Raw genomic sequence first — 24,590 nt, 5'->3', positions numbered from 1 at the left:
TGCTGGTCATAATCTATCAGGAGAGATGAAAAATTCCTTCACCCAGAACACATCACAAAAGGCAGTGACTGAAGGCACTACACTGTGGTGTGGAAATGAGGATTCCTGTCTTTCCTGAAGCAATACTGCCATAACTGGTAATTATATCAGAAGGTATGCCAATACTGCTTTAAGTTAATTTAGCACACAGATGTGATCTAAATGTGTCTAACAAATCAAGTCCATGAATATACTTCATTTAGGGTACACATTTTATGAACCCCTAATAATCTTATTTCACCTGAGCAAAGGTAAGAAAGTTAATGAAAATGCTCCACAGAACAACAAATCTCCTTCCTAAACTTTTAATAAAAATTTTAATTGCTTTGAAGTTTTACTGTACAGCTGCTTTTAGCATAACATTTTCTTACCAAGCAAGTTTTATGTGTATTTAGAAAACACTCAGGTAGAAAACAGAAAATAAAACTGAAAACATACTCTTCATATAGAGATCTCTATAAAAAGGCAAGCCTATGCAGAAAGACTCATGTTCTATTTGCTAGGAATCTAACAGTGCACAATGAAACTGAAACCATATCTGATGATTTTCTCAATAGTAGGAACATGTCCCTGTGGTTTCACCAGCATCACAACTGAATGCTCGCTTGGACTTAATATAACTTCTCTTTCTGTCTTTAACTTCTTCAGTTTTATGTATCACAAACAGTAACAACTGAAAAATCTTGCTTCAAGTATTCATAAATAGTAAAAATATGGTATACCATTCTAGAGTGAATGTGAATGAAGTGAAGCTCGTACTCAACGTGATGCATTTAGCAATGTCCTTGAGTTACCTATATTTAGGATGTAACCTAAAACCACAGCTCTTGACCACTTTTATAGCTGTGAATGGTCCCCTGGCTCCTTTCACTAGAGCAGGGGTGTTAACCCCAGTGTCCTGGCTTACTTCCAGCTTATGCTGCTTAAATTCTCCAAGAGGTCCTAACCGTAGAAGGTATTCTTCACTTTCTCTTCACTGAGAAACATTGCTAGCAGAAAATATCTACCAGTGTCTGAGAGCTGGCCGAATTTCTCTACTGGAGTAAATGGTCTCTATTTATAATATATAAATATGTGCAGACTTGTGCACATCTGTGTGTCTGGGGTTCTGTGCTGATTGCTTGGATATGGATAAATTCAGATAAATATATGGAGAAATACACATGAAGATATTTAGAGTTGTACTGGAATTGTCTTTATAGCAGAAGAATATATTTTTCAGCTTCAATTGGTTATAGCATTTTCGAAGGAATTATGTAATATACAGAGCTGAAAAGAACAAAACCTGAGAGGATTTAATTAAGTGGCATAAGATGCCTATGGCAGAAGTGGGAACTTAATCCAGGTCTCAAGATTTCAACTTTCAGTATGACATAATTTCTTTCCCTGAAGAAACACTGTGTAATATAGTGCAAAGGTATAGATATATGTAATATAATGAAGAGTATGTAATGAAGAATGTATAGTATAACAAAGATATACAATGATATAATCTCATCTCTGAAAAGAAATTTCTTTTGTAGGGAAAAGAAAGTATATACTGTATCTATTTTGGGGTAGATGGCTGCAGAATAGTGTTCAAGAGTTATCCAACAGTTATAAACTGGATACCTCAACCTTTACTCTGTTTCTGCCCTTCAGTCACCCATTTTCGCTTCTTCTACTCTAATTCTATGATACCTACATAAGAAGCCTTTATTAAGAAGACTGCCACACTGTCAAAACCACAGAAGGGTGTTCTCAACTTCAGCCATTGAAACTGATTTCCATGTATTTCATGACTCAGTATTTGCATCTTGGGAGTGTAATAATATAGTGATATATGCTTGTGGTTTTCATTAGAGAGGAAGCATCACTTTTGGTGTGACACATCTCTGTTCTCTCTCCATTCTTTGCAAATATGTTGGCAGAGGGCAAGGGAGAAGGGATGGTAGATTTTTAGCATTCACTATGACAGAGCACTTTGAAAAATCAGTGGCCTAATGATTTTTCTATCACAGACTGTGTACCCCTGTTTTTTCCATCTACAGAACTGCAATAATTTTTAATGAACTCATAAGAGTATTGTGAGGTTGAACATAGCATTGTCATGGCTTGTAAACTACTTGGAGATTTTTGGCTAAAAAGTGCTGTAAAAGTGTAAAGAAGTTAATTGAAATTACAGAAGTCAATTCCTAATGTGTATCTCTGTGTTTATGAGCAGGTTTTTCACCTTGCCCTTGCGGAATTTAAAGAATAAAAAACACACTCAGCCCCAAAGAACTTACATCCCAGCAGAAAGTACAGATGAAAGGCCAGAAGAAATTTAAAATTATCATCCCAATTTTACAGAAAAAGAACTCAAACATGAACAACAGATTTGTTTCAGGATGCACAGAAGAGGAGCAGCAGATGCAGGAATGTAAAGGCAGATGTGAAGACCATCCCAAGTGCTTCATTTAGATAACTTTCTAGTTAGCACAGTCCCTCTACAATCTTCCCACTGCCCTGCCAGTAAGTCTAATTACTGATTTTTACTGCTGTTAGAAGGGTAAAAGCCATCCTTTACAAACCTACAGCTAGCTTGGAAACCAAATACAGCAGCATGCTTTGTTTTATCACCTTCTTGTTTAGTTAAGTCTTTTTTCACCCCCCTTTTCTTTTTGTTGTCACATGGAGCTCATGAAACTCCTTAGTTTTGATAGTGTTTTTTATTAGGAGGGTTTCTTTAGGTAGCTGAAGTGGCTGAGAGCAGGGCTTGCTGAGGAAGTGCTCAGCCATGGCCCACTGGTAGATGTCAAAAGGCCAGCATCTGGTACCATTCTCCCAGAGCTCAATTGCTTCTTTCTTTCAGCTCTTTTCAGACCAAGGTACAACTTGAGAAGTGCACTTTGTGTTATAAAAGCCCTGATGGAATGGCAGCTTTACGTGCATAAATCTGTTCTCACTGCCAACACCACAATTTAACCAAATAGCAACTGCAGCCACAATGCCAGGAGGCCAAAGTTTTCTAAGACTAAGTTTGTCACCTCGTCTCTTGCAAATAGCTGCCTACAGACCTGAATATGACCTTAAATTTGATTTTCCCATTGTATGAAAGCTACAGAGAAAATTGAAAAGTGTTGATTTACTGTTTTATACTTTTACTCCATTTTTCCATACATTTTTGGTATATTCTTGACAAAGGAAAAAACACAAGTGAAGCAGTGACAGAGCCATGATTAACTTTCCAAAAATCTATGTAAAACTCAACTATCAGAATTTTCTTGTCTGAACAAAGGGAGTTTAATTTTGATTTTATTGAAATATAAAATTTCCTCAAATTAAAGCCAAATTAATATAACTTTATAGTCAAACAGAGACTCTAGCAAGGTAGACAGTATCAAGTGCTACTTCACAGAGTGAGGTCAGCACTCTTTCTTCACTGCTTTTGCCAATGTTTATGTTTTTTTCTAATCAGGAGAAAATCAGAGCCATGTGGACACCTAGAGGAAAAACAGCAGGTCTCAAAATGTTATTGGCAGGGTGAAATTTGTGATTCTCCCACGACACTTCATTTTTTAGTCAACTTTGTTTCTGTTACATTTTCATGTTAATGTCTTCTATTTTGTAAAGTCATTTGGGCTGGAAACAAATTTTCTCATGGTTTTTATAGAATTGTAGAGCAGCCATTCCCAGGTGGAAGTCCTATAAAGAAAAGCTTTATTTTAATCCACAGGCCTAAATCTAATATATAACTTCTCTAGTCTTATAAAGCGTAGGTTAACACAGCAGGTGTTTCAAGTTCCTGGGAGATGCATTAAATAGACAAATTTAAACCATGATTAATAACTTTTTCTTCTTTTTTTTTAATTTGGAAGGAGAGGAGAATATGAAATTTCAGTCAGGTATGTACTATAAACAGCTTTAGGATACAAATAGCCTTCATAACACCTGCATGTGGGGAAACAAAGTAATATTTTAGAGTGTGTTTAATATGACAAGTCAAAAAAAGCCTCTACTAAACGAAATATTGCAATACAATTCCATAGCAGCCATAATTTTTAAAAGAGGTACCCAAAATAATGAACAAACAGCCAATAACTAGGAAATCACCTGAAGTAGTGAATTCAAAGGGCTTATTAAAAATATAAAATTTACCTTTTAAAAGACCTGTGTAATTACATGCATCATGATAAAGCATGCAGGGCAGGCAAGCCAAGCTTGTGCTGTAAATTCTGGACAACCCATGGCTGTGCACGTGCAGAAAACACAGCAGGTTCCCGAGCACATGGAAGCATAAATGTTCAGGAGGCCTGAAGGTGGTTTATAATGCTCCATTATGCAGCCTGGCTTGGAAAATTTTGCCTATCTTACAGCTTGCCAGCAGAGGAGCTGAACACATCAAGGGTTAATGGGACATCCACATGTTATACCCAGTTGGCACACTGCTCCAAACAAAGCCACCAGACTGTGGGATATAAATTCTGTCTTTGCTGGTATCAAACCACTTCCTTAAGCACTAAGAAAAAAAAACACTTTTGTCCTCCAGTTTTAGAGACTTGTGTTAAACACAGCCGTGGCAGGACTGAGGGTGCACGCCTGAGCTCTGACTCATTAGTTTGAATGAAAAAAATATGATCTGTGAAAAAATAAAGGATTTTTGTTACATTTCTTTTGAGTCCGAAGAGCTAAACTCAGGGTAGATTCCAGAGTTTATTCATGTGAAAATCACTGTATAAACAATCTGAAGTTTGCCTGACTGTATTATGTGTGCTTGGACTGAGTACTGGGAGTGGTGTGTTTATCCATTCTATACACCATGGGATGCTGATTTAGATAATAGCTATAGATTGGACACCCAGTTAATAACTAATCTCAATGTGTTAATCTTTTGACTGACTCATAGTTAAGTCTGTTGGAAAGAGACTGTGTTCTAGGTTCTTGGAAAACCTTCATGAATCCAATGGGTGATTATTTAACATTTTAGTTTCTGATCCCACTTAGTCGACTCTCAATACTATCTGTCAGTCAGAGAATTAATCATGGTGAGTCATTATTTACAAAGAACCCAGCGTGGCTATCCAAGAAGGCTTTAATGACTACAAGCCAAATCCTCAAACAAACTTCGTGAAGTTACAAAAGCAAAAGCAATTGAGTAAAAGTTATACCTGTGGGTTCCCCAGATGTAAAGGAGGTTATAAGGAGTGCAGGAATATTGGCTTTCCTTCAAGTAATGGAAACATGCAAGGCAGTACTAAAATAAAGAGTTTGGGGGAACTGGTGTCAGTGAAATGTCTCTGCATTTTGCCTTCTGATACTTAATGTACTCTTCTCCAATTAAGACAGAGAAGAGACTTGTAACTGCTTAAAAATGTCTACTAGCAACATGCATTTCACTTGATCCTATAAGATCTATGATCCAATAGGATACAAAACTCTGAGTTATACCCATCAACGTAAGCTGAGTGTTCTGTTGGCTTTGAGTGTGGGGGACTATTTGCTCCAGGGATACTTTTTGACATGAATAAGATGTGCTATTTTTTTCATCTGAGTTGCGTTAAATAACTTAACAGTTACTTGTGGATGCTGGATTCGATATGGGGAAGTAAGTTATGGTTCATAATTTAATACACATAGTGGATTTGAAATGGTCTCTAAAGAAGCTCAGAGGAAATCTCCTATACAAATTCTTATTGGTTTGCTTTAGATTTGTGTTTGTACGGAGAAACCAAGAAGCATACATAACAAGAACTTGGTGTTTCTCCAGCTATCTGAACCAGTATTTCATTTTAAATATTTCCATGTGTACATGAAGCTGAAATCTTTTTTATGCAAACAGCCATGATATAATTCTCTCTTTGAAGTTACTAGGCACAATAAATAAAAAAACCCACCAGAACAAAAACATTGAGAATTTGAGTTTAGAATATCTTAGGAAACAGGCATATCTTCAGGGTGGTTAGCTGGTGGGAAGATATGGCAGAGCACATACAGCCACATGTGATATGTTTTCAATCCTTCCATAATATTTCAAGTCAGTAGAAGCCTGATTTGATGACCAGTCTTGGAGAAATATGGTGATACTCACAGTAAAATGACAAAAGTGCCAACCTGATTTACAGAGTGAGTCAGACACATTCTTTAAGAATCTTTGGGTAAGGAGACATTCAGGCTGGCTTGAACTCCTTTATTCCTTTTGAAGCTTCAATTTTACCACATGTAGTACATGGATAATATACTATGGTATGGCCAGATCTCAGACTAATTATTACTTTTTCTTGCCTCTGATAAGTACACAAGACCAGATGTTCAATCTAAGCACTACACGGACTACATGCTGATGCCATAGATCACCCCACCTCCTATACCTCAGTGAAACTAGGTCAGTTTACACAAGCTGGGCACCTTGATTTCTTCTCAGGCAGTGTATTTCATTTTACATCCTGAGTTGCGGATCTGTCTCTGGGACATCTGACAACACTCTTGATAAGTTAAAGATTTGGTGAGTCACGGTTAGTTACAGATGGACTATCCCAAATCCTCCCTGCCCAGAAGGAGGATTGAGAAATGCCATGGACACAATGCCCATCTGTAAAGAGTAATCAAGCCTCAGCTGTTTATGTGGAGATGGATGTTCCCACTCCAGTGCTGCTGGTGGCTCCATTCTGCAAGATGTCAGCAAAGTACTTGAGCACTTGTGACTTTCATGAACAAAGGACAACAGAATTTCTCATCTGCTAATATGCTTTGCGTTAAAATGCCAATTTCCCTCAAAGTCATTGCTGCAAAGTTCTTTCACTGTGTAAATGAATCAGGCACACTGAAAAGTTGAACTTCATCTAGGATTTTTGAAGGATAGAGCTGAATAGTAAAAGAAAAATTTGGGTTTAAGGTTAGAAAAATTTTGTCTTTGGTGTTATTCCCATGTGATCAATGGAGATGTAGTAGGGGTGAATTTTACTTGGCATGTTTAGCCAACACTTCATCAAAAACTAATTTTCCTACATCTAATCGCCCAACCAGCCTCTTTCAGTTTTTATGGTTAAAAAAAAGGGAGCTGGTGTCACTGACATCATAGATTTTCTTCTACAGAAAAGGCAGGAAATTTCACCTCACTTCTAACTTGCTGTGCAATAATCACAAAGTGTCACTTTGTTTATTAACTGTATGTTGATCTACAGTTGCAGTGTGAGAGTGACCCCACAGTCCAGTCATAGCAAACACTGGCAGGTTAGATTTGGCTTAAATAATGCCCCTTCCTGCACTGAAAACAAGTGGAGCCCCATCCAGTTGCCAAACTCAACACTCTGCTGCTAAAGGCAAGCTGAATGCTGCACCAGTGTGACAGGAGGTGACCCAGAGAACTTCTAAGTGATATTATTAGTTCTTAAGAGAAAGACAATCTAATGAGGGCTATGGGGTTTTGGTGGTTACATAGCCTTTGCAAGGCCAGCTCTGGAAATAATACATAATATTTACTTTAGAAATCAAACCATGGATTTGTTCTTACGGTTCTTTCTTACAATTATCATACTAGAAAAATTTATGAAGAAATAGTGACACGGGAAAAAAATTGATTTGCTGCTGTGAAGATGAAGAAAGACACAGCTGGGTACAAAGGACTGTAGAGATTCCTGAGTGTCAGCATCTATGTTGTTACTGTTGCACTCATAGACACGATACAATTCTCATAGAAACTTGATAGGCTTCACATTGAAATTAGTTGGATTTTTGCCCCCTAATATTTGATTTTCATTTTTTTTCATCATTCTGTTTGGTATTTTGTTTCTTTTGTTTCAATGGTAGGTTCCAACCACAGTGGAGTCAGGATACTACTAATTTTTCTTTCAGAGAGTGTCATGGAATAACTGTTTCTGAAAGCTGACATTATCGTTAATTCAATAGGCAAAAATACAATTAAAACAAAGGAACTACATCTTTTCACACTTCAATGAAACATCTGCATTGAAATTCTATGAAAATATTAAATTTTCTGCATTGAAATTGGTACTGACACAGGGAAATAAAAGCTAAAATAGCACAAGAGGCAATTTTTAAGCACGTGTCTAGACTGTATAAAATATGCTGTTCCCTGGAACCCTGGTTCCTCAGCTGGCTGCTAAGCAAGACACAGCAGAGCACACCATGACTCTGCACTGTGCCAGGCGGATGTGCTTCCTTTCCAAGGAAAGCATGGCAAGGAAGGAAGTGCACTTCACTGTCCCCTTTATATGCCTCTGATGCTGTAGACAGAGACCATAATAACTCTGTTTTTCCAGATTTTATTTTATTTCTTTTTCCTAATACCCAGAAAAATTTCTGATAGGCATCTAAGCCACTTTTCAGATTAAAATTCGCTTTTAAAAATGGCTGGGTCATGTGGAACCAGATTTTAGCCATATTACTTATTTGTCAGATTACCCATACAAAATACAGTAATCAGATAGGTTCCTTAGAGTTCAATGTCTGACAATAGAAATGTTTCACATTCCTACTGACTCCACTTGAAGAATTTGAATTTTGTCCTGAGATTTCTATTGCGTCTTTCTGAATAATGCTCCGAGAAAAGAAGTGATAGCAACAGTATCTAAGAGTCTGAAGTAAAAATGTGATTCATTGTTCTATGTGGGGTTGTGGTATTTATACAACCACAAATATCTGGGTGAACAGAGTCTCAATTTTAGAAGTCTTAATTCTTGGTGTTTGCATAGTGTCTGGATATCCCATTGTAAAATGCAGCCATAAATTGCACATGCCCTGAGAGTAGGGTGTGAAGCTGTGTTTTATCTGCTTCAATTAGTCACCATTTTTTGCTTTCAAATTTATATTGTCACTACAGCTCAATAACTAGGTGATCATCATGATTTATCTTTATGGTTTAGAAAGCTTGTTTAAAGTCTTTTCAGAAAACAGATAAATGATTTTTCTAGACTTTCATTTTAAGTTTTGAAATTGTTGGCTTTTTCACATTTTAAAGTGAAAGATTCCTTCCCTTTTGTCAAGATCAATTTCTATTTTAAAAATCTAGTCTTCTACAGCAAGCTACTCATCCTGTAAGCATTGTAAGATGTCAGAAATCATTTCAAGAAACACTGTACAAATATCACAACAAAGATTCTCCATTTATCCAGCTGGACTTCCAAAACGAAATTCTGAATATACTGGCCCAAAGCTTTTGACCAAGTTTGGAGAAAAAAAACTTCTCCAAAATCTTTAAAAAAATCTCACTGTAGGAAAAGTGCATTTCTCCAGGTTTATTGATTCAGCCTGATCTTGAACTCCAGAATTCCCTCCACTGGCAGCATGCAAAACTCTTTCAGCTGTTTCTCCCCACGAGGACTGTTTTTCAATCTGGTCCCAGCAAAGCTTACTTGAACCATACACCTAAATCCCTTCAGACAATCATGGGTCACCATCCCTGGATTGATGGCAATTAACACATTAGTTTCTCACTTGAGCAGCTACACAAATATCTCTATATTCATCAGAGGTAACTGGTAGTAAATGCCTGAGCAGCCTCAGGTCACTGCCATCACCATCTGCTGGCTGACCGTGTGATGTCACACACTCGTCTCTGTAACCTGCTGGAACCACAGTGCAGGGACCTGCCGCTGGGGAACTGAGCTGGACCTGAGCCTGGCTGGGAAACAAGATGGGGAACTGAGGAGAGATGGGGTAATAGGGCTGTGCTGATTTTCAAGAGACAAAACAGTTCAGAGAAGATGATAGAATGGTATTGGGAGTCTCCTTGGGACAAGGCAGGGACAGGGCAGGAGATGATCTTTCTCTGCATGTGTGCACAGACAGCCCCCAAAATCTGACCAGACTCAGGTCCTTTGTCACTGGAAATGCCAGGAGATCATGTATTAGTCTCTGCTGTGCTGCTGCAGAGTCCTGCACTCACACAGCAGATGCAGCCCTTCCCTAAGGAAAGGGTGTGCTAGCTAATTCTTCTCACTTGCTGCTACCGATCTCAGACTACAAAGCTCATTCTCAAGAGAGGGGGAAACAGTTTCACCCGTTCCAATTCTCCTAAACTGTTTATTCCCTTAGGCAAAATAATCAGCTAACACACCTGTGGAACATGAGAGTGGAGCAGGGCAAACCCAGCAGGGGAACTCCCTGCAGCCAGGGCCGCCTGTGCTGCCACTGAAGTGTGCCCAGGGTGTAATGGCACATTAGCTGGGCATTGATCTCAGCCAGTTTATGAGCTCTGTTACAGAATTGAATCACTTGCTGCTGAATCCCATGGAGCAGAAATTGCTACTTCCTAAGCTAATCCATTTTCAAATTAGCTTCCAATTGTGACAGATGACCTCAGTGAAAATCAGTTTACCTAATTGCTAACACTCACTAAGGGAAGAGAAATCAATCTTTATATCTCTTTCTTTGCCCTATTTTTCTTAATATTTCTCACAGCTTCCTTTCACACTGCTCCTACTGAGAAGACAACCTTTATGAGAAAGCTAAGATTGCTTAATTGTCTATTCCAATTCAGAAGTCAAGAGGTGTAAAGGCAATCGATGACTGCCACTGTTTCACTGACAGGGGAGTTGAGAGTGTGTATTCATTTGTACAGCTTTCCTAAATCATTACTTACCATCTGTATCAGACCAAGATACAGAGATTTCTGCATAAATAGGTTGTTTCTTGATCATTGTGTCCAATTATAGACAGTTCATTTCCCAGTTTGCAATTGTGGAGAGGGAGTACTTGAAGCCCTGTTAAACTGTTAAGAATGCATAGCAGAAGTGATCACAGATTGCCTCATATATCTATCTGTTCTACATGACTTTCATTAGGAAAAGTAGAGGTTGGTTTTTTTTTTGTTTTTTTTTTTCCAATTTCCAAGGTAGGCTATATGTAGAGATGAAAATGCCTAAAGAATATCCTATAGAATACTTCAAGCCTTCAAACTGAAGAAAACACAAAATCAAAACAACTCAAATAGGCACATCCCACAAAAAAAAAAAAAAATAAAAAGACTTCTAATAGTTATTTTTTGAACAAGCTTCCTATGTCTAATTATAGGGACCTTTTTCTGGTACAAAATAATATCCCAGTTTGAACCCTTCCTAATTTTGAATTCCAAGCAGATACCTCTTCAAAACAAAGTAACACATTTATATGTGATATGTATTCTATGTGATAGGATAAATAACATTGCAACATACAATACAAATAAGCTCTGAGTGCCATGGAAAGGTTTCAATATTTTTTATGGTATTATGAATCATGTAAAACTAAGAAAATGTAATAAAAGAATGAAAAAAAGATTTAACACTAATTCAGTAAAAATTTCATACAGACCTATCCAAGCTGTTCTTCAAAGCAATCAACACAGATTTTGTAACTATGAAGTTCATCCTACATTGACTCAAAATAACAGGCAGGGAGAAAAGGATGTCTGTGCAGCTGAGTAAGGGACAGTCCAGATTTTCATTTTGCTATGTCAGCTGGCTCAGAAACAAATCTGCATTTCCTCCTGGGAAGATACAGATGTACTTTTTAAATAACAAAATAGCCAATATGTCTCTAAATATGATTATCATAACCACATATAACTTGTTGTACAACTATGCTCAGCTTCATAGGTAGGGCAGAAAGCCAGAAAATGTGGTGAACATATCCTCTTCCTCAACCCCTTGACCTAGGAGTGTGATGTTTATCTTCATGCTGACATTCCTAAAAATCTATATTTCCCCCTTGAATTTAGCTACCCTATATTGAGAACAGAATTGCAACTTGTGTTCTTCTGGCATTTTAGAAACATTTTTTTGCTGCACACATTGCCTTGCTTTTGCTTTCCTTTTGGATGCTTCTGTCCTCATCGAGTCCCCAGTTTATTTCTGACTGTGTGACTCTGCAGCCATTCCTGGTTGCATGTTAGAAGGAATCCCAAGGAAACATTGTGGCTTGTGGTTTCGAATGTCAGTTTTACTATGTCCCTGAAGCTTAGACGTGAATGACATGTTGACCTTTGAAGTAGCATTGTCCTGGGACATAGCTGAGATTTTCTATTAGAGTGAGGTTTGCCTTTAACAGAAGAGGAATGTTCAGACAGCCTGATTGGTACTTGGCCCCTGGCTAGGCTAAAAGTATAGCTTTCCCTCTCAGGCCTAATTCCTAGCACAGGAATGCAGAGACCAAAAGAAACACAATAGGGAGATAAATCTAGCAGAAGTTATTCCAAGCAACTTTATAGAAGTTTGTGCTCTAAATTGGAACACATACTTCTTCCTTTGGTAATTTCATCCATTTTTGACTGTGCCTAATATATCATTAAAGTGCTATTATAAAATTTAAATGGATTGGTGAGAGTGTTTTTCTTAGGGGAAATGTTTTGTGAGAGCTCCAAAGTAATTGGATAAGGTATAGCTTATTTGCTTTAGAATTCTCTAATCAGCATTCGTATGGAACTCAGATTCCAAAGTATTTGGACCCCCACTGGAACAACTAGAAGTTTTGTAGGAACAGAAATGCACTGGTGACCTCATAGCAATTTTTAATATTCTTAAGTGCTGCTTCCAAATACTAAAATCTTTTGAAGTGATGTCTAGTTATTTTTCTATGATATCTGGGGATAAACTCAATTCTTTATTTATCTAAGCAGGGGTTTTCCTTCAGTGAATTTCATAATATTGAGGAAGCTAATTGAATTAAGTAATTATAAAAGGTACTAGAGCAAACCCATGAAACCAGACTCATCTGCTATTCAGAATGCTCAACATCGCTGTAATTTTCCCATCTAATTTCAAAAAGTCTCAGAAATGAGATTTAGTCAATGTTCATGTAAATTTAGATTTGAGATAGGAACTGCAACAAAGTAACTAAATGTGGTGGATAAACTCCTATCATGGAGGAAAAGGATACCATCTAAGTACATTAAATCTTGTTATTATTTTCTGACAAGCACTAATGAATCTGATGGTACACAAGATAATGATCTGAAATATCAAAGTCATCTCCTATTAGCACTACTCTTTTTCCGTTGCCCAAATCCTGGGAAAAACAAAAACCATACTTAAACCCAATGCTGCACCACAGATATATGTCCTAAACAACCAGAAAAGTAGAAAGTGAAGCTCAGCTGGAAGAAGAAACAACATTGTGTGGAATGGCAGCAGAAAGAAAGGACTCCTAAACTACTCCCTGCAGAGCCACATTGGTTCAGAAACTCACCTTGCAAAAATATCTTCTTAATTAAAAAGAAAGAAAAAATATAACAAAGAAGGGATATGGTTAATTTTGCAACTACTCATTTGAAAATGAGTAGAATGATGCAAAGATGTGATATGTAATGGAACAGATAAATGAAATATTTCCTTTTCCATCTACATGTTATTATCACATCCTTTTTTTTCTGAGCATAGGCAGTGGAGCCTTAGACTGCTAATTCTAGGAAATGATTTCTCAAGAGTTTGCCTCTTACTAACCAAATTAAATCATCAAAATTCGCTGAAATGGAAGAAATCTCAGAAACAGAGGTCATTGACTCTTCAGTGTAAAAGGAACCTTCAGCTGCCAGCATTTTCAATAAGCTCCAGTTTGGGAAACTGTGACTATGGCTTTAGTGTAAGAATATTTCCCTTCCAAAGACAAAGAAAATACAAACTTGCTTATAAAGTTAAATTCCACTGAAAGATAAAGGCCTGTCACTAAATACAGCAGCCGTGCTCATCAGTGCGTGGTACGATGGAGGACAGTGAATCTGTGACCCTTTCTTCTCTCAGCCTCAGTGCCCTCTAAATTAATGTTCCTTTCCCACTCTTTCTCATGGGAAAGATAGTGAGGAAACAATATTTGCAAAGGAGAATTGAAAATGCTACTTTTTCCAAATGTAGAATAACCTGTGCTAGAGGACTGATTTTTTAACATTAGGATTCTTAAATTAAAAGGCTCCAAGCAGGAACTAGCTTTATTCTCTTCCATCACTGCAAATGGTACAAAAGTAGACCTAATTTATGTTGACTTGAAGATATTTTACTCTCTCATACTGATGAGAAATAAAACTGAAAATCAGACATGTTATCATTTCTATATAAACTGTCTATTAGAATGAAACATATTTTTGCGATGACTTAAAAACTAGGCCCATATCTGAAGGAATCTACAGAATGGGTGTCAAATTCTTTTTCATTAGACATTATCTGACTATTGACAGATTTCATAATCACATAATGATTCTGACTGGAAGCATGGAGTACAATGCTGCCAAGAAAAAGATACATCTGCATAAAACATGGATTCTATATTACAACATTTGTAAAATGATAAATTATCTACTGCAGCCTTATAGGAAAATACTAGTATGCTAAACTGAAAAAAGTGCAACTCCTGCTTAGAACAATTTAAAAGAAATTGTTATTACTGAAGTTCAATAGGTGTCTCTTAAAGTTCTTTGAATGAAGAGGTAGTATTGTACTAAGCATTGTACTAAGCATAGCAAAAAACATGTGATGGTGAAATATCTATATTATCTTTTTTCCCCCATAAATTATCATGAACATGCCAAGATGATATGCATACAAGAGAACAGAAGGAGAAGCACAGTATCCACTATGCTGCTGTCATGAGTGACATTTTAATTGGCTCACAAGCGAACAGGGATTGCAGTATGTTTAGACTTAATTTCCACATGTACTGTACAGCCATTACAACGAGACTCCTCTACATCTGGGAATTAGTTTATAACATTGCAACTGCTGCTCATCTGCTCTTCTGCTGTCTCTGCCATGAACATGAGTCTTGACAGAGAAACTGTGGCTGGATAAAATAGCTATCAGGCATTGATGCAGTCCCTTTAGGTAGACTAGCAGAGAGCACAGCTCTGTAAGCAGAGGGAAGTCACAGTGTTCACAATTGGAGCCAAGTAAAGCAGGGGTGGGAGGTTTTGAGTGCTACTTCTTGTGCTCAGGAAGGGGAAAGGCAGGGTGGGTGAAAGGTGCAGTAGGTACAGCAGCACAAACACAGCTGGGGCTGGAATCCACCTCAGGAGGATTCACTGCTGCTCCATGCACACCCTGAACAAAGGCCATCTGCATCACAGCTGGATGGGACTTCTCCAGGAAAGTCCCTTTCCTATCCAGAAATTATGATTTGCTAGAACAATTTTTGTGTTTTAATATTTTTAGAGAAAAGGAATAGTTTTTGAGAAGATTTCTGTTTGCAACTTTTCTCAGATAGATCCGTCACAGACCATCCCAAAGGAGCATGTTTGCCTTCACTGTACTTTTACTTAGACAAAACATGAGGATAGAGAATTAATGCATGTGTGTCATGGTCCAGTAAAGATAATTTTGTATAAATATGCAATAACTATCAGAAAGACTGTATCTCTCCAAGGACATGGAGTGCACAGTTTGACATCCTTGGAGACACTTCACAAACAGGGTTTTACCTCACTGTCCTCTTCTTGAGGGATCACCATGAACCAAAAAATGGATGAGATTTGAGCTGCAGTCTCCCACATTCCCCGAGACACAGAACAGTTGCCCATAGAAATTTCATTTTTATACCCCGTCAAGCCATCCAGTCTATTTTACAATATTTAAGTATTTGCACAAACCAAAACAATTGCAATAAAAACAATGAGAAGAGATAGATTTTATCCTGGGTTTTATTGGAGACATGAGAGAAATAGAGTTATGTTTCGCTTTTTAATCAGAGATGATCTTAATAACAATTGAGCTATTTTAGAGCATTAATATATAAGCATTTTTAGGAAAATAAGGCCATAGGGGTTGAGGATTTTTTCCTACCCTGTTTTTTCTTTACACAATTTGATTTAGCATGATGAAGGAAATAAAACAAACTTCTAAACCCTGAAATCTTTCAGAAGCTAGAGTTCTAGTTTTCCAGCCAGCCCTCATCCACATGGAGGCCAAATGCTCTTGTCACGTTATTAATTCAGTCTGCACAAGAGGTTGTGGTTCCCTTGCTAGAAGAACTTTGCTATGAAATGTGGTGCCAGAAAATCTGACAAGTGCCTTCCCTCCCAGTACAATATTTCGGAGAGAGGAAGCCCAGAGCAGAAAGCTCGCTGCGGGTTGCTGTGGGACGGTTTGCATAGTGCTTACACTTCTTTGTGATGTGGTTTGAAGGGGGAGAAAGTTGGGACATTTCAACAGCCCTTCTCCCTCTCTGTCTCCTGCAGTTTGCAGAGCAATGACAGAGAAAACCTAGCAAAAAAGAAGAAACCAATGTTGTGGCTTTCCTGCCTTTCCTGCCACCTTAGAACGAGGTCTAGCAGCAAATCCTGGTAGACCATGCATTACAGCCAGTGTCTGGGAACATGTATAGAGAAGGTTTTGGCAAGTACAATGATCCCAAATATTTCATGGAAATGAGTGCTTAGTTTCAGATGTTGTCTTAAACCACATTCAGCAATATGATATGTGTGGTTTTCTGTTATTGTTATTTTCATTCCCCCTTCCCCCCACTTCATTTTAAAATACCTGAGAAGTGTCTTTAATGCTTCTTTTCCCTTTCAGGTAAGTATATTAACAGTCAGATTGAGTACCATGAGTGCAAGCATTAGATCTTGGGAAGATGATTGAAACCTTAATAAATTTGGAACCGTTTTCAATTAGTACACAGGAAATTTACTTTGTGAGCCATGACTTGTTTTATTAGTGCCCTGGAGGGCAATTTAGATTGGAAAAATCAGGACATCATTGTTTGCCAAAAAAAGAAAACAGATACTTAGCTTTCATCTATAGTCTGGGATACAGCCATGAAAATGGGACTGAAATATTATTGAGTATCAAAAAATATCTATAAATTGGGGTCAATCATAGTTCTAGAGTGTTGGAAATGACATTCATCCCATCCTAAAGTGTGTGGTTATCTTGGAAGTTTGCCACTTGCTAACATACTGCTTTTACTTTTAAAACAACCCAAAGTAAAACCTTTATATTGCACTTTTAATAGGTTCCATTAAGATATGGAAATAATTGCTCAAGAAATAGGAACCCCTTTAAAATTTATCATACCTTTCAAACTTTAGTCACCTATGTTTTCTGTGGGGTTACATCATATATCCCACTCTCAATTTTTCTTCTCTGTTATTGCTCATGTTCTCAGCTAGCCAGAAATGAAATACTTACATCAAATACATAGAATAGAGACAACTAAGTACAGGTTATGTATTAGCAATCCCTTCTAAAATGATGAATACCTAGATCAACCTCTATTACTGCAAAATTTGTTCTGCCAATTGTAGTCTGGCCAGTAAGGTGAAGGAGAGGATACACCCAATGAAACAACTGTTAATATGCCTTTGCCTCACACTCACAGGCATCAGCTACAAAAGTGTTCCTTGTGTATTAACCTGCCTTGACCTCATCCACCTGAATAAAGGCCTCTTGCAGTGTGGTCTATAATTTTTCAATACTTTTTAATCATACCCACGTCACTGCCTTTCACACTTCAGCAAGCTCCTTCAAATGATGCCAAACTCAGATTCAGCAGCACTGGAGCATGGCTTAAACACTTAGGGCTAAATTATCATAACTCTTTCTTGGTCATGTAAGGGAGGGAGAAATCTTCTCTCCCTTTTCTCCCCACTGTGAATGTAACTCCAGGGGTGAAGGACAGAAATATGAGAACACCCCTGTGTACCTTGCTCCATATGCAGCAGCTGACACATGGGGTGAGAAAAAAATTCTCCAAGAAAACAGTGAAGTGCTTTAGTGTTGTCATGGAAGCATATACTGGAAGGATGCGACTCTAAACAAGTATTTGCACCATTTAATATAAAATTGCATCTGTCCAACAAGCACAGGGTAATTAGGTAAAAAAGAGGTAGCTCCTAAAAAATTCAAAATAGCTAAATAAAACTAGTGCTTAAATCCAACCTCTGTGAGAAGAGCCTATACAAATAGTGATTGTAACTACTCCAGAGTTCACACAAGGAAAATTACACCATGGTCAGTCACAATTCCTATAAAAAAGGAACATTAAGAACCACAAGGACATTGATGTCATGGATTTCCTTTCCCATCTGAAGTTTTTATTTTAAAAATTTGTGTTTTTGAAATCAATCATAGGTGCAGGAAGTCAGCTCTTGCACCTGAAACTAATTCAGACATCCAAGTATCCAGCCAAGGGCTGAACCTGCAAGAGTGGTCTCTTGTAAATGATGCTTCTTCCAGCATAAGAAGATTACTGGGTATGAAAACAACACCCACAGTTCAGAGCAGTTGTGTATTTACCATCCTAACACACTTTCACACCATGGACATCTCTGACCCAGAGGCAGAAATACCAGTCTCAATTCCCAGTTCCCTAGGAGGAAGGGCCCTGGTGTGGCCATCCACTGAAATTTCCCAAATAAATCAAAATGCACAATGTCCTGCTATGCCAGGTCCCACCTCAGCAAGCAGGCAGGACATTGTCAGGACACAAATCAAGGACCAAAGCTATAGGGCACATCATGGGCTTTACCTGTGCCTTGTTACAGGTATTTATCTGTATCCATCAGATCAGTCTGGATGAACATCTAGCTGAGGTTTTAACAGAAAATTAATCAAAACAAATATTCAAATTTCAGACTTAGGTCCTTTAGGGAACATATTAAATTTTAACAGAATTCTTAATCCCTAAGAGACAAACAGAAAGAAACTGTTAGCTTTAACTTATTTAAATGCATGTCAAAAAGGAAAAAAAAAAAAAAAAGAATAAGAAAAGATCTTACCTCACACAGCCACAAGTGTTTAATGGTCAAAGCAAAATTATCCAGTTTGATTGATGACTCTTTTGATACTCCTAAAGGAAAATAATTTTATATTTAAAAAATACAACAAATTTACAGAAAAAAACCATGAAAGCTTACTTACTTCTGAACAGTAAATAAGAACATAATCAACCCAACAGCATTGCTTTAAAGCACCCAAAGTCCTGACCATGTAACAGGGACCATTCTAAATTCAATAAGATTTGGGAAAGTGCATGGCAGGAGTCTTGTGATGAAACACAGTCATATTGCACTTATATAAAGTATCAGCTTTTTTTGCTGTAATAAAGTCATCTTGGTTTGCAACTGGAGTTTGTTAGGATTGTCTCATTAAGGGGAAAAAAAAAATAATCCATCGCAACCTTCATTTGGGCAGGGGACGTTAATGTGGAGAGGGACAGGCAGGTTTGCAGGGTGCAGCTCTGCAAGCACAGCCCTGTGGCAGAGGCAGCCAGGGAACCTGCTCTGCCAGTGCCAGAACTCTGCAGCACACAATGCCTGGGGCCGCACAGAACTTCTGCCATTCTTTGGACTTTAATATCTACTCAGACACGTATGTGGGCATCCACAAAGACAAGCTCCAGCTAAGGAAGTTAATCAGAAAGCCGAGTTCAAATTAGAGTAGATCAGAGCAGTTAACTTTAAATTTCAGCTGTAAAAGAGACTCACACTTGACTGGAAAAACTCAAATAATCGTCCTTTCTGCAAATATATGAATGCCTGCTCTCCATCCAGCCTGCTCCTTTTTATTTTTAACATGAAAATGTGCAAGAAGACAAGGTAAATGAAAAAATATTTAAGGAATTCTGCAACTCATTAACAAGAAATCTGTTCACATAAATGGACTTTTCAGGCACCGGCACAAACTCACCACTGTGATACCATCACATGAACACAGACACCCTGGGATGTGATTTCCTGCTCCAGAATACATCCTGGTTGTCAAGATGCTAGAGAGTGACTGGGCTATGGATGAGTAGAGAAAAATGCTTTTCAATACTCTCTGTATGGAATGTATCCATGAAAGTTCAAGTCCAAATGGAATTAAACCCAGTTGGATCTCATTTCACTGAAGATTTCAAATTAAAGATTTCTGTTTGGAACACACGGACTGTGCTGGTTAATTTTGTTACATTTCTGATGGCAGATGCTATGGGACCCTACAGATTTCTAGGATACAGTTTGTATTTTAATATGTGCTTGCACAATGCCTAACATTCCTTGGCAAATAAGCTAGCAACATTCTCACGTAAAATTAGGCAAGGTCTTGTTTGTTACATGCTTTTCAAAAAAGTTTCTATATTTGGATCATGATTTACAGTTTCACTGAAATGCTCTGACTTTCTAAATGTGATTGACACTGGAGGAACTATGCTATAATATTTTGAAATAAGGAGGAAACAAATTACATTACAGGACAATTTTCTTATGCAAATGTATTATAAGAAGTTTGCTGAGAGACATTCTAACTTCTAGTTTTAAAGAGCTGGCAGAAGAAAACTCATCCAGTGGAAGAAACCAGAGCTGAGATCTTGCCAGATCTCAAACAGAAGCCAACACACACAATTGAAGTAAATAGGAAAAATGTTTCAATATCTCAAAAATAAAATAGCTGATTTTCTGCAACCTAGACTGTCATTGATTCAAAATAAAATAAACTGCTCTATCTGCTAAAGGGAGCAATAGCTGCTGATTTGCTCTCCAGAAGTAATTTTTTTTTAAATTTTCTACTAGTGTTCTTTGCAGGCTTAAGACAAATTTCAGATCTTATTCTGCCCTGTGCTAAAACCTGGACAAAACCTAGTGAAGAAAGATATTTTGCTGGACTGCGGAAACAAGACCCAAATTCGATGCAAAACCATCAGATCTGTTGGCCCTGGATCTGAGGAGGCTGAGACGACCTAAGAAATAAACTGATACAGAAGCCATAAAAGATACCTCTACAGATTCTAATGTTTTATCTTAACTTCTTTCTAACCCATTATTTGAGAAGACAACAGAGAGTGTCCTGACTATTAAACAGGTTTGCCATTCCAATTCTTCTAGAGTTTTCTCAGTCACTACACAAACTCTGTAACCAACGTGCTGTTCCAGTCTCTGTACAATGCTACAACACCCATTCCAAAACAAACTGGTTTTAAACCACTTCATGTTTAGTTTCTCTATTTCCTGCAATATGTATGTACTTAACTAAACTATTGACTCCAACATGCAACAGCTGAATAAAGCATATTCTTAATTATAGCAGAATTTGAGTGATATTGAAATATTATTATTCTGAAGCTTCTGTCACAGCTCTATCAACACTTTCCTGAGATATAGTAACAGCTGTATTTTTATATTTTTGTCATCTGGTCAAAAGAGCTGGCAGAAGATATACAAAAGTTTCTGATTAAAACTCTGTGTTAAAAAGACTATGCTTTTAAGATCAGATGTGGAAAAGGTCTGCAGTTTATCTCTAAGCCACAAAAAAACCCATTAAATAAATTAAATTATTTACCGTTGAGATTGTTTTTTGTCTTTTTAAACTGACTTTTTAGCATCACAGAAAATACACTAAAAAAAAAAAAAAAGAAAATGTCAGGCTTTTTTAAGATTCTCAGGAGGAGCATTGAAAGTTTAAGCACCCAACATTATTAATCCCTTGTGAAATTCAGATTGCAGGTGCATGCACTTCTTTCTAATGCATATGAAGCTCAATCTAAACATCCCAGTAATAAACAGAACAAGTACCACTGATTTTCATCTTTCCTAGTCTTCTTGCCAGGACTGACTGGCAAAATTCTTGTACCTCTTTCAGACATTTTACTTAACAATTGTTTTAAAGTCTCAGGTATGGTGATGTGAACATCAACCCACCCACCCACCCAAACGTACACACACAGAGGTATGCAAAAAAAACCCCAATCTTTATTAAAAATTTTGTAGGATCCTCACTGCTTTTTCCTTGTGTGCTCCCACAACTTCAGGGCCTATCACAGGAGCCAAACTACCTCCTGCTGTTTTTTACAGCTGAGGTTTCTCAGTCCTTTATAGGCACCGTTTGACCCCTTTCCAGCTGGCTCTGATAATCAAATACGAGCAGCCAAGTCCAGTTCTAGCTCCCTGCTCCCCTAACAACTGCTCTAGGATTGAAAGGAATAGACCACCCTGTTCAACCAGCAAAAAAATTAATAGGAAATTCTGTTCACTTTATTATTTCTTACAAGACAAAAGGAAGAGAGAGAGCAGAGGGAAACCTTTTGTGGATGTGATTAGCTTTTACTCTACTGAAAGTCCAATTTGGAAATAAACTATTCAACCATGAGTTTTTGCAGACATACAGCAACTTTAAGTTAAGCAGATATTTCAGATACACTTCTCAAGGTTAGTTTCATCTGTGCAACACTCCACATATGAAGTGTTAGTTTTGGTAGCTCTTTTATTAGTGGGCTTATACACACTTGCAATAAATAAATTTGGATGAAATATCTCTTCCTTTTTGAACTTTTTTCTCTCTCTCTGATTGTTATATTTTATATTCAATATATGACTGAAAGGTCTTAGTGATAGCTAAGAGAGAATTCCACGAGCTCACATTGTCTGGACTACTGAGCTTGAGACAAGACAAGAGTCCCTGGAAGGAGAGACTGTTTCTTCAGAGCAAATGAGGGAGTCCCTACCTATGCCACAAGCTCAGAAAAGTTCTCTGGGTTGATGGAGGAAGCATGAGAAGGAAAACTGAGTTTGTAATGGACTTCTTAAAAAAGCAGAGAGCGAATATGGAGAAAAAAGGAAAAGTGATTTGTCCCAGGTAGCAGGAATTCCAGTGCTGACGGGGACCAAGACCTTGATGTGAAAGGTACACTGGGCAAAAGGGAGATCTCAAACCAGCTTACTTTAATTTCCTTCACCTGAGATCTGTGAATTTTCACCAAGGTTTTTTTGTTGTTCTTTTTTTTTTTTTTTTCCCCTTCCCACCCCCCCGCCACAATATCAAATGCAGCTTTGAAGGCCTGGGATTTTTTTCCTCACTCTAAGAAAATTTTGGACAGGCTCATATCACAATTATGCCTGATTTAAGTGTCCTGTCACCATCTCATCAAGTACACCAAACTAAGGACACAAGTGAATACATTTTCATAAAAATATTTCTCAATGACACTAAACATCAATATTTGCATAAGTAAGAAGCCCTAAGAGGTGATGTTTGGCTTTAAACCAATGCTAGAAGTGTTTTTCACAGTCTTGAGATAAGCTGCAAGGAGACAGAAAGTTATGTAAAGCATATTTTTGTCTTCTGCAGATATAAACTTTATGCCAGACAAAATAAATACATGAGTGATAGTATTTGAATGCAAATATTCTAATAATAGAGAAATTACATGTTATTATATATATAATTTTTACTCCATAAGTCACCTGCAAAGGTGTTTTTCTAAAAATGTGGCTTTTCAAAATTAGACTCACAGGCAAAGTCCCAGTTTGTGTTGGAGAAAATACACAGAATTCCTGCTAGTCAGGTTTTGTGGTCTCCAGTTGACATAAACATTCTCAGAAGCTATATTATGCATAGTGTTCGGTGTGTGCATAAAATTTTGGTAACCCACCAGCAGGTAAAGAGATGTAGAAACACTTCCTTGTTCTAGAACATGGGTGAAAATGAGCATAGGCATTTTCAGAACTGAACTTAATGAAGGCTTTTCCTGGCTGGTACATATAAGGGCAAACACATTATTCCCAATGAAAAACAGCTTCATAAAAGTGAAAGAGGAAACCTCATGGGTGGTCCTCTAAGAATGTAAAAACCTGTTTTATGCTCTAAATGTATTTTAAAAAAAAATTTAAAAAAAGAGAGAGAGAAAAATAAGAAAAAAGAAAAAAAAATCAAATGGCTAGAGCTACCTCTGGGTGCTAGAGGCACAGGAACAAGATGCCATGTTTGAGTCCATGAGGAGCTGTATTCTCTCTTCCTTGGATTGGTGTGGAGCAATGCTGTGCCTTTCCCAAATCTGACTCAAAGTAAATGAGATGGTTCTATGAGTTTCATTCCCTGAAGTCACTCAAGCGAGATTGCTATGGAGATGAGGCACAACTGAAAGCTTCTTTTATCAGCAGAGAGTCTAAATTGACTGTAATAGGTTTTGGAATATCCTTGGACAGAGGTCTCCACTCTACTTAATATTTTGGCACTGGCAGTAGCCCTGTCTGACAATCGAGCAATTTAGACTTTGCAGAATCTGGTATTCTGTGTCTAATTGATATTTTTAAAATCTTTGCCTCTGCTACCTGTCAACTGCACTACTCTGTCTACTACTACATCTTTGCTATGCAGATATACACACATTTCTGCTCTCGATAATTAAATTTTCTGGTATTTGGGAAGGAAATAGAGTCATCTATAAATACAGTTGCATTGAGGTATAAATTGTGTGCTCTTTCAGTACAATGGCAAATAATAGAATTTGGAGAAAGATGAAAAAGTAAAAATCTTCTCCAAAGGCATCTTACAGATATTAAAAGGATAGAGAGTAGTTTCTAAATTTTTGTTCTTGTTTAGGTCTTTCAACGTTTTTTTGATGTTATATAGACAAATAATTTATTATGATAAATATTGTCTTTTCATCTCTTTTGGTTTATGCCTTCCAAATAAAATTCCATTAAGTGAAGTAACTGCATTTCTTCCATATGCAAAATTGCTTAAGACATTTCTGGTCTCTCTGTGTGAAATGTTGCAGGATGAATGAAAGAGATGCAGAAGCAGATACAATTGTAGATTAGCATAGCCTAATGCTGTGAGGTATTTGACTTAAAGCAGAGGCAGGGCCTGAATCCATCTCCTATGCCTCCTACTCTTTTTTAAGCTTCCTCCAGG

The 24,590-nt window shown here is 37.5% G+C and overlaps 1 protein-coding gene across 1 annotated transcript in view; it reads right to left on the bottom strand.

Annotated features, from left to right (window-relative positions):
- Positions 1-23,689, bottom strand: part of SEMA3A (semaphorin 3A) — a 243,371-nt gene extending 219,682 nt beyond the window's left edge. Inside the window, exons 1-2 of the mRNA XM_033058546.2 lie at positions 23,621-23,689; positions 18,698-18,768 (exon numbers count right to left, since the gene is read on the bottom strand). The gene's annotated coding sequence lies outside the window, so the exon portion shown is untranslated. The remainder of the gene's footprint in view (positions 1-18,697; positions 18,769-23,620) is intronic.
- Positions 23,690-24,590: the final 901 nt, after the last annotated feature.

The sequence above is a fragment of the Catharus ustulatus genome, chromosome 4 (genome assembly GCF_009819885.2).
Source record: "Catharus ustulatus isolate bCatUst1 chromosome 4, bCatUst1.pri.v2, whole genome shotgun sequence".
Classification (NCBI taxonomy): Eukaryota; Metazoa; Chordata; class Aves; order Passeriformes; family Turdidae; genus Catharus; species Catharus ustulatus.
The sequence above is the reverse complement of the archived record's forward strand: the minus strand, read 5'-3'. Positions and strand labels throughout refer to the sequence as shown.